Raw genomic sequence first — 9,462 nt, forward strand, 5'->3', positions numbered from 1 at the left:
AAACTTAGAGAGTCGACTTTGTGAGAGTACTTGGTGGGTCGAACTGGCGGGGTGACTTGATGAACAAACTTAAAGAGTCGACCCGGTGAGAGAACTTGGTGGGCCGAACTGGCAGGGTGAATTGATGAACAAACCTAAAGAGTCGACTTTGTGAGAGTACTTGGTGGGCCGACCTGGCGGGGTGAGTTGATGACCGAACTTAAAGGGTCAACTTGGTGGGCCGACCTGGCGGGGCGACTTGATGAACAAACTTAAAGAGTCGACTTGGTGAGAGTACTCGGTGGGGTGCCCTGATGAACAAACCTAAAGAGTCGACCTGGTGAGAGTACTTGGTGGGCCGACCTGGCGGGGTGACTTGGTGAGCAAACTTAAAGAGTCGACTTGGTGAGAGTAGTTGGTGGGCTGACCTGGCGGGGTGACTTGATGAACGAACTTACAGAGTCGACCTGGTGGGCCGACTTGGTAGAGTGACTTCATGAACAAACTTAAAGAGTCCACTTGGTGGGCCGACCTGGCGGGGTGACTTGATGAACAAACTTAAAGAGTCGACTTGGTGAGAGTAATTTGTGGGCTGACCTGGCGGGGTGACTTGATGAATGAACTTAAAGAGTCGACTTGGTGGGGTGACTTGATGAACGCACTTGAAGGGTCGACTTGGTGGGGTGACTCTATGAACGGACCTAAAGAGTTGACTTGGTGAGAGTACTTGGTGGGGTGACTCGATGAAAGGACTTAAAGAGTTGACTTGGTGAGAGTACTTGGTGGCTCGACTTTATGAGCAGACATAAAGAGTCCACTTGGTGAGAGTGGGCCTAACGAGGAGACGTGGTGAGTGGGCCTAACAGGGCGAGTTGGTGGGGCGACTTGGCGAGTGGTATTAGAGAGCCGACGTGGTGAGGCGACTCGGTGAGTTGGTTCGTTGAGATGACATGGTGAGCTGACTTGGCGAGTCGACCTGGCGAGCGAACTTAAAGAGTCGACCTGGCAACGTACTCGAGTCGACTTGGTGAGGTGACCTAGCGAGCGGGCTCAAAGAGTCAACATGGTGAGGCGACTCATTGAGTCAACATGGTGAGGTGACTCATGGTGAGGAGCTATCCTTGAGGCGACTTGGTGGGCCTACTTGATTAGTCGACTTGGTGAGCCGACTTGACAAGCTGACACGGTGAGTGAGCTTAAAGAGGCGACGACTTGGTGGGGTAACACGGCAAGCCAACTTATCGAGGCGAGATGGTGAGTCGACTTGGTGAGCTGACTTGGTGAGCGCACTTAAAGAGTCAACTTCATGAGGTGACTCGGCGAGTTAGCCCGCTGATGCGACTTGGGCGGGCCGACCTGGCGAACGAACTTAAAGAGGCGACTTGGGCGGGCTGACCTGGTGAGCGAACTTAAAGAGTTGACTTGGCAACGTACTTGAACAACCGACTTGGTGAGCTGACATGGTGAGTGGTCTTAGAGAAGCAACTCGGCGGGGCGACTTGATGAATGGACTTAAAGGGTCGACTTGGCGGGGTGACTTGATGAACGGACCTAAAGAGTTGACTTGGTGAGAGTACTTGGCGGGGTGAACTGATGAACGGACTTAAAGAGTCGACTTAGTGGGAGTACTTGGTGGGCCGACTTGATGAACAGACTTATAGAGTCGACTTGGTGAGAGTAGTTGTTCTAGTGACTTGATGAACGGACTTAAAGAGTCGGCTTGGCGGGGTGACTTGATGAAAGGACTTAAAGAGTCGACTTGGTCGGGTGACTCGATGAACGAACTTATAGGGTCGACTTTGCGGGGTGAGTTGATGAACGGACCTAAAGAGTTGACTTGGTGAGAGTACTCGGTGGGGTGACCTGATGAACAGACTTAGAGAGTCGACTTGGTGAGAGTCCTTGGTGGGCCGACCTGGTTGGGTGACTTCGTGAACTGACTTCAAGAGTCGACTTGGTGGGGTGACTTGATGAACAGACTTCAAGGGTTGACTTGGCGAGGTGACTTGATGAATGGTCCTAAAGAGTTGACTTGGTGAGAATACTTGGTGTGTTGACTTGATGAAAGGACTTAAAGAGTCGAATTGGTGAGAGTACTTGGTGGGGTGACTTGATGAACGCACTTGAAGGGTCGACTTGGTGGGGTGACTTTATGAACGGACCTAAAGAGTTGACGTGGTGAGAGTGCTTGGTGGGGTGACTTGATGAACATAGTTAAAGAGTCGACTTGGTGAGAGTAGTTGGCCGGGTGACTTGATGAACGCACTTGAAGAATCGACTTGGTTAGAGTACTTGGTGGGGTGACTTGATGAACGGACTTAAAGATTCAACTTGGTGGGCCGACCTGGCGGGGTGACTTGATGAACAGACTTAGAGAGTCGACTTGGTGAGAGTACTTGGTGACTTGGTGGGCCGACCTGGCCGGGTGACTTGATGAACAAACTTAAAGAGTCGACTTGGTGAGAGTACTCGGTGGGCTGACCTGGTCACGTGACTTGATGAACGGACTTAAAGAGTCGACTTGGTGGGCCGACTTGGGCAGGTGACTTGATGAACGAACTTAAAGAGTCGACTTGGTGGGTCGAACTAGCGGGGTGACTTGGTGAGAGTACTTGGTGGACTGACCTGGCAGGGTGACTTGATGAACAAACTTAGAGAGTCGACTTTGTGAGAGTACTTGGTCGGTCGAACTGGCGGGGTGACTTGATGAACAAACTTAAAGAGTCGACCCGGTGAGAGAACTTGGTGGGCCGAACTGGCAGGGTGAATTGATGAACAAACCTAAAGAGTCGACTTTGTGAGAGTACTTGGTGGGCCGACCTGGCGGGGTGAGTTGATGACCGAACTTAAAGGGTCAACTTGGTGGGCCGACCTGGCAGGGCGACTTGATGAACAAACTTAAAGAGTCGACTTGGTGAGAGTACTCGGTGGGGTGCCCTGATGAACAAACCTAAAGAGTCGACCTGGTGAGAGTACTTGGTGGGCCGACCTGGCGGGGTGACTTGGTGAGCAAACTTAAAGAGTTGACTTGGTGAGAGTAGTTGGTGGGCTGACCTGGCGGGGTGACTTGATGAACGAACTTACAGATTCGACCTGGTGGGCCGACTTGGCAGAGTGACTTCATGAACAAACTTAAAGAGTCCACTTGGTGGGCCGACCTGGCGGGGTGACTTGATGAACAAACTTAAAGAGTTGACTTGGTGAGAGTAATTTGTGGGCTGACCTGGCGGGGTGACTTGATGAATGAACTTAAAGAGTCGACTTGGTGGGGTGACTTGATGAACGCACTTGAAGGGTCGACTTGGTGGGGTGACTCTATGAACGGACCTAAAGAGTTGACTTGGTGAGAGTACTTGGTGGGGTGACTCGATGAAAGGACTTAAAGAGTTGACTTGGTGAGAGTACTTGGTGGCTCGACTTTATGAGCAGACATAAAGAGTCCACTTGGTGAGAGTGGGCCTAACGGGGAGACGTGGTGAGTGGGCCTAACGGGGCGAGTTGGTGGGGCGACTTGGCGAGTGGTATTAGAGAGCCGACGTGGTGAGGCGACTCGGTGAGTTGGTTCGTTGAGATGACATGGTGAGCTGACTTGGCGAGTCGACCTGGCGAGCAAACTTAAAGAGTCGACTTGGCAACGTACTCGAGTCGACTTGGTGAGGCGACCTGGCGAGCGGGCTCAAAGAGTCAACATGGTGAGGCGACTCATTGAGTCAACATGGTGAGGCGACTCATGGTGAGGAGCTATCCTTGAAGCGACTTGGTGGGCCTACTTGATTAGTCGACTTGGTGAGCCGACTTGACAAGCTGACACGGTGAGTGAGCTTAAAGAGGCGACGACTTGGTGGGGTAACACGGCAAGCCAACTTATCGAGGCGAGATGGTGAGTCGACTTGGTGAGCTGACTTGGTGAGCGCACTTAAAGAGTCAACTTCATGAGGTGACTCGGCGAGTTAGCCCGCTGATGCGACTTGGGCGGGCCGACCTGGCGAACGAACTTAAAGAGGCGACTTGGGCGGGCTGACCTGGTGAGCGAACTTAAAGAGTTGACTTGGCAACGCACTTGAACAACCGACTTGGTGAGCTGACATGGTGAGTGGGCTTAGAGAAGCAACTCGGCGGGGCGACTTGATGAACGGACTTAAAGGGTCGACTTGGCGGGGTGACTTGATGAACGGACCTAAAGAGTTGACTTGGTGAGAGTACTTGGCGGGGTGAACTGATGAACGGACTTAAAGAGTCGACTTAGTGGGAGTACTTGGTGGGCCGACTTGATGAACAGACTTATAGAGTCGACTTGGTGAGAGTAGTTGTTCTGGTGACTTGATGAACGGACTTAAAGAGTCGGCTTGGCGGGGTGACTTGATGAAAGGACTTAAAGAGTCGACTTGGTCGGGTGACTTGATGAACGAACTTAGAGGGTCAACTTTGCGGGGTGAGTTGATGAACGGACCTAAAGAGTTGACTTGGTGAGAGTACTCGGTGGGGTGACCTGATGAACAGACTTAGAGAGTCGACTTGGTGAGAGTCCTTGGTGGGCCGACCTGGTTGGGTGACTTCGTGAACTGACTTCAAGAGTCGACTTGGTGGGGTGACTTGATGAACGGACTTCAAGGGTTGACTTGGCGAGGTGACTTGATGAACGGTCCTAAAGAGTTGACTTGGTGAGAGTACTTGGTGTGGTGACTTGATGAAAGGACTTAAAGAGTCAAATTGGTGAGAGTACTTGGTGGGGTGACTTGATGAACGCACTTGAAGGGTCGACTTGGTGGGGTGACTTTATGAACGGACCTAAAGAGTTGACGTGCTGAGAGTGCTTGGTGGGGTGACTTGATGAATATAGTTAAAGAGTTGACTTGGTGAGAGTAGTTGGCCGGGTGATTTGATGAACGCACTTGAAGAATCGACTTGGTTAGAGTACTTGGTGGGGTGACTTGATGAACAAACTTAAAGATTCGACTTTGTGGGCCGACCTGGCGGGGTGACTTGATGAACGAACTTAGAGAGTCGACTTGGTGAGAGTACTTGGTGACTTGGTGGGCCGACCTGGCCGGGTGACTTGATGAACAAACTTAAAGAGTCGACTTGGTGAGAGTACTCGGTGGGCTGACCTTGTCACGTGACTTGATGAACGGACTTAAAGAGTCGACTTGGTGGGCTGACTTGGCTAGGTGACTTGATGAACGAACTTAAAGAGTCGACTTGGTGGGTCGAACTAGCGGGGTGACTTGGTGAGAGTACTTGGTGGGGTGACCTGGTAGGGTGACTTGATGAACGAACTTAGAGAGTTTTGTGAGAGTACTTGGTGGGTCGAACTGGCGGGGTGACTTGATGAACGAACTTAAAGAGTCGACCCGATGAGAGAACTTGGTGGGCTGAGCTGGTGGGGTGAATTGATGAACGAACCTAAAGAGTCGACTTTGTGAGAGTACTTGGTGGGCCGACCTGGCGGGGTGAGTTGATGACCGAACTTAAAGGGTCGACTTGGTGGGCCGACCTGGCGGGGTGACTTGATGAATGAACTTAAAGAGTCGACTTGGTTAGAGTACTCGGTGGGGTGCCCTGATGAACAAACCTAAAGAGTCGACCTGGTGAGAGTACTTGGTGGGCCGACCTGGCGGGGTGACTTGGTGAGCAAACTTAAAGAGTCGACTTGGTGAGAGTAGTTGGTGGGCTGACCTGGCTGGGTGACTTGATGAACAAACTTACAGAGTCGACCTAGTGGGCCGACTTAGCAGAGTGACTTCATGAACGAACTTAAAGAGTCCACTTGGTGGGCCGACCTGGCGGGGTGACTTGATGAACGAACTTAAAGAGTCGACTTGGTGAGAGTAATTTTGTGGGCTGACCTGGCGGGGTGACTTGATGAATGAACTTAAAGAGTTGACTTGGTGGGGTGACTTGATGAACGCACTTGAAGGGTCAACTTGGTGGGGTGACTCTATGAACGGACCTAAAGAGTTGACTTGGTGAGAGTACTTGGTGGGGTGACTCGATGAAGGGACTTAAAGAGTCGACTTGGTGAGAGTACTTGGTGGCTCAACTTTATGAGCAGACTTAAAGAGTCCACTTGGTGAGAGTGGGCCTAACGGGGCGACATGGTGAGTGGGCCTAATGGGGCGAGTTGGTGGGGCGACTTGGCAAGTGGTATGAGAGAGCCGACGTGGTGAGACGACTCGGCGAGTTGGTTCTTTGAGATGACATGGTGAGCTGACTTGGTGAGTCGACCTGGCGAGCGAACTTAAAGAGTCGACTTAGCAACATACTCGAGTTGACTTGGTGAGGCGACCTGGCGAGCGGGCTCAAAGAGTCAACATGGTGAGGCGACTCATGGTGAGGAGCTATCCTTGAGGAAACTTGGTGGGCCTACTTGATTAGTCGACTTGGTGAGCCGACCTGAAGAGCTGACACGGAGAGCGGGCTTAAAGAGGTGACGACTTGGTGGGGTAACTCGGCAAGCCAACTTATCGAGGCGAGATGGTGAGTCGACTTGGTGAGCTGACTTGGTGAGCGCACTTAAAGAGTCAACTTCATGAGGTGACTCGCCGAGTTAGCCCGCTGATGCGACTTGGGCAGGCCGACCTGGTGAACGAACTTAAAGAGGCGACTTGGGCGGGCTGACCTCATGAGCGAACTTAAAGAGTTTACTTGGCAACGTACTTGAACAACCGACTTGGTGAGCTAACATGGTGAGTGGGCTTAGAGAAGCAACTCGGTGGGGCAACTTGGCGAGCACACCTGCTGGGGCAAGGTGGTAAAACGACTAGGTGATTCGACTTGGTGAGCTGACTTAGGGAGTTGACTTGGTGAGCGAACTTAAGGGGTCAACTTGGTGAGGCAACCTGAATAGTCGACTCGGTGAGGTGAATTGGGGAGCCGACATGGTGAGTGGTCTTAAAGAAGAGGCGACCTGGTGGGGCAACCTGTTGAGGCAAGATGGTAAGTCATCTTGGTGAGCCGGCTTGACGAGCTGTGAGTGGACTTAAAGAGTCAATTCTTGATTTGGCAAAGACCACATGGTTAGATGACTTGGTGAGCTGACCTGGCTAGCAAAATTGGCAAGCAAACTTATAGAATCGACTTGCTGTCCCCAGCCAGGATCGCACGCCTGGGTCGACCCAACTTGGGTCACCCGACTAGGTCAACCCATCTCCGTCGCCCCAGCCTCGGGCGACCCGACTGGGTTGCCAGAGTGGGTCGACGAGGGGAAAAAAAAAAAACAAAAACAAAAAAAATCATGGGAGGCCCTGTACAGCGAAAAGTGCTAAATTTTGGGCATTACAAAAAAAAAAAAAAAAAAACAAGTTACCCGCTTTTGGATCACGCACAAGTTTCAGTTCACGTATTGCCGAGCCGACTCGAGGCGTTACGCCTAGCTAGCCAGATTTGAGGTAGGGTAGCCGAAATGATCCGATTTGAGAATTTTCTTTATAAAAATAGATCATGATAGGCCTCGTAAGGCAAAAAAGAATGAAATTTTGGGAGTTCAAAAAAAAATGTTACCCGGTTTTGGATCGCGCACAGGGCTCGGGTCACGTAGCATCGAGGTGCCCTGGGTGACATGATTCGAGTGAAAAGTCGACGGTGGCATGAGTCGTGCAAAAATATTGGAGGCCATTAAGGCTCGAGGCGCTTCGAGTCGAGGTTGCCGAGGCGGGTCGGGTTGAAAACTTTGGGCGTTAACCAAAAAGAAAAAGTTAACCGCTTTTGGATCATGTACACGGCTCGGGGCACTTAGAATCAAGTCAAGCACGGTGACATGAGTCATGCAAAAAATTTGGAGACGACTCGAGTCGGGGCATCCGACTCTATTCGAGTTCAAAACTTTGGGACTTGACAAAAAAAAAGAAAAAAGAAAAAGTTACCTGGTTTTGGATCACGTAAGTGACTCGGGCCACTCAGAATCAAGGCGAGTGCGATTATTACATGAGTCGAGCGAAAAAAAAAATGGAGGCAGTTAAGGCTCGAGGCAATTCGAGTCAGGGTAGCTGAGTCGATTCGAAAACTTTGGCCGTTAGCCAGAAAAAGAGTTAATCGCTTTTGGATCACGTACATGACTTGGGGCGCATAGAAACAAGTCAAGCACGGTGACATGAGTGGTTCGAAAAAATTGCAGGCGATTAAGGTTCGAGGCGATTTGAGTTGGGGTTGCTGACATGATTCGGGTTGAAATCTTTGGGTGTTAACCAAAGAAGGAAGAAGTTAACCGCTTTTGGATCACGTACATGACTCGGGGCACCAAGTCGAGCACGGTGACATGAGTCCTGCAAAAAAACTAGAGGCGGTTAAGGCTCGAGGCGATACGAGTCGGGATCGCCGACACAATGTGGGTTGAAAACTTTGGGCGTTAACCCAAAAAAAGAGTTGACCGCCTTTGGATCACGCACATGACTCGACGCACTTAGAATCATGTCGAGCACGGTGACATGAGTCGTGCGAAAAAATTGGAGGTGGTTAAGGCTCGATGTGATTCGAGTCGGGGTTTGGGTAATTGGGGCGATTCGTGTCGGGGTTGCCGACATGGTTCGAGTTGAAAACTTTGGGCATTAACCCCCCCAAAAAAAAAAGGTTGACCTCTTTTGGACCACGTACATGACTCGGGGCACTTAGAATCAAGTTGAGCACGGTGACATGGGTTGTGCAAAAAATTCGGAGGCGATTCGAGTCGGGGTAGCCAACTTGATTTGAGTTCAAAACTTTGGGCGTTAACCAAAAAAATAAGTTGATCGGTTTTGGATCACGTACATGAGTTGTCTGCCCTCGCGAAAATTACAAAACCCAGGGACCCGCCTGGAATTTGCAGTCGGAAGATTTTTTTGCCCTCACGAAAATTTACAAACCCTACCCGCTCGAAATTTGGACCTGGAAGTTTTTTTTGCCCTCGCGAAATTTACAAACCCCACCCGCTCGGAATTTGGCACTTGGAAATTACGAAACCCCGCCTGCCCAGAATTTGGACTTGGAAGATTTTTCTGCCCTCACAGAAATTGCAAACCTCACCCACATGGAAAACTTTTTCGCACTTGCGGAAATCACAAAACCCCACTTGCGGGGAATTCGGCACTCGGGAGATTTTTCTGCCCTTCCGAAAATCGCAAACCCCACCAGCTCGGAATTTGGGACTCGGGAGATTTTTTTCCCCCTCGTGGAAATTCTACAAAACCCCACTTGCCCAAAATTTGGCACTCGGGAGATTTTTCTGCCCTGGCAGAAATTTCTACAAAACCGCTCCCTCCCGCCCGGAATTTGGCACTCGAGAGATTTTTCTGCCCTGGCAGAAATTGCAAACCCCACCCGCCGGGGATTTGGCACTTGGGAGATTTTTTCGCCCTCGCGGAAATTTTCACAAAGCCCCACCCGCCCGGAATGTGGCACTTGGGAGATTTTTCCGCCCCGACAGAAATTGCAAAAACCCCACCCGCCTGAAATTTTGCACTTGGAAGATTCTTCCCGCACTCGCACACGCACAAATTGCAAACCCCACCC

Source organism: Cupressus sempervirens, chromosome 2 (assembly GCF_028749045.1).
Source record: "Cupressus sempervirens isolate cs-2001-9-10 chromosome 2, ASM2874904v1, whole genome shotgun sequence".
Taxonomy (NCBI): Eukaryota; Viridiplantae; Streptophyta; class Pinopsida; order Cupressales; family Cupressaceae; genus Cupressus; species Cupressus sempervirens.